This window comes from Sinocyclocheilus anshuiensis, unplaced genomic scaffold, assembly GCF_001515605.1.
Source record: "Sinocyclocheilus anshuiensis isolate Anshui unplaced genomic scaffold, SAMN03320099.WGS_v1.1 scaffold702, whole genome shotgun sequence".
Classification (NCBI taxonomy): domain Eukaryota; kingdom Metazoa; phylum Chordata; class Actinopteri; order Cypriniformes; family Cyprinidae; genus Sinocyclocheilus; species Sinocyclocheilus anshuiensis.
Window position 1 is genome coordinate 1,281,480 of NW_015548184.1, and position 2,140 is coordinate 1,283,619.

Consider the following 2,140-nt stretch of genomic DNA (forward strand, 5'->3'; position numbering starts at 1 on the left):
TTGTGATAAGATACCAGGGGGTCTAGAAGTTCTTCCTACCGTTTCTCATTTTCCATTTGGAAGAAAAAGACTGCAAAAAAACAGCAGCATAGTTGGCAACAGTGTATTTTCAAGAGTGAAAAATAATTTTTTGCAAATAAATAGATCTGTGTCGCGCTTCTGCTAGGAGACAGCCTAACTCACGCCAGGGTTCAATAATTAATTCCTGTGTTGAGAGTTTCAGAGACGTGCTGATTGGGCTGATTTTCTCTTCTTCTTTTCCTCTTTTTTCTCCTTCTCTGTTATGATACAAAGGAGGCCGTTTGAAGTAAATTGTCCCAGAGAGAGTGGCTTGTAATACCATACAAGCTTTGATTTAGCAAAGCAAATTTAATGTTGTTTGCTTTATGCAAACCAGCCAGGACCGAAGGGGCTTTCTCTGATTTCGCTTTGGGGTGGGGGAGGTATCCGGTTCTAATGGGAGCGTGAGAGGAGCATGTTCACGAACGGATTCGGTATCTACTATAGTACGCGGTTCAAAAGTACAGCGCCCATCCCCCTCTTCCACGCCTTGAAATAATTGTCTGTGTCGTCTTATTTTTGTACGTTTCATCCTAATAACGAAAGCAATTCCAGCTTCTTTTGTTTTGCTTTTGGAGAACTGCCTGATTTGAATGTTTTCTAATATGCTTAGCTAATCTTACGGTTGTGTGTCTAGCTGTGGTTTTGGATCTATTGGGCACGGTTTGCAAACCTTTACCACTGCTCTCTACGTGCTATTGTGTTCTAGCCCATATAGCAAGGCTTTCTCTTCAGGGTCAAACCGTCTCCTGTTTGCGAATTGTCTCGTTCAGCACGGTACAAGCAGCCACAGTTACAGAGGTTGGATTCTCGGTAACAGCCCTTAATAACGGCGATTTTATAATGAAACGGACAAAAACCATCCCCAAGGTCACAACCTTAAAAACATTGTATCTCCAGCACTCATTCCTACATACTTTGGCTGTACCATATACTTAATAGCGTTTTAGTCTGCGGTTCGTACCTGAACAGGGGGGAAAAATACGATGTAGAAAATGGGTGGCCCACTTTTATTGAAAGACTGTTCAAGAAATAATGAGTGAATAAAGCAAAAGCCCATTTTTTACCGTTTTATATTTATATAAATATAGAGCGAAACCTCTCCTTGACTAGCCTCCGTTCTTTTGTTATACAAAACTTATCCAATATCTTTCAAGCTCTCTCCGCAGTTTAAAGGTCTTAATTGGATTCCATCAATATATTGCTTGACACGACCTCGGGTCCGCCACATTCCCTCTCTACTCTGCGGTGGGAAGCCGCCTCATTCATTCCGTCAGGCTTTGTAATGCCGTGAATATTCTTGGTTAAATTGGCAGTTTTCAGAGCTATTATTTAAGCCTGATTGGACTGCAAAAGCATGTTTTAAATGAAGTGAATGTCAAGAAAGAAAGAAAGAAAGAGAGAAAATAGCATGTTACCTCTACACACGGGTCCGTATAAAGTATCTCGCTCTCTGTAGGCCGACTCAAGTGTAAAACTTTGTAAGTATATGTATGAAAGGTACAAATGACTAGGTTATTAAAGTAGAATTAGGCTGCCAGGCTTTGAGTAACAGTCAGCCCTGTCGTTCTCTCACTCTTCTTTTTCTTTCTTTGTTCCATGGTTATTGACGAGGCATGGGGAGGCGTTTGATTGCCAAGACAGCAGTGGCTGTGCCTGAACCTGACCCAATAAAAGGAGCAGACTACCACATCCATGACAGGTACATCATGGCACAGTGCATCTACAATACACTCTACAGAATATTGAACAATTAGATCTCCTGTACAGCGGGTGGTATTGAAATCTCAGCAGGCTTTGGTAAAAATACCATGCCGTATTGACTTGTACAGTTAGTCGTATTTACTGTACTTGATGTTAACAGATGCCTTAGCAAAAGTGACTTGCAGACTTCTAGCTGGAGTGACAATAAATCTGAACTTGATTTGGCCTTGGTTTACCAGCCCAGGTCTTTATTAGTACCCTGTTAGGTGCTACATTACTTATTATGATACAGTTGTGTTGTGTCTATTGTTACGTATCCGGTCCATGAACTTCCGTCTGCTAGCCATCAGAGGTCACCCTTTCCATTTTCATTGAC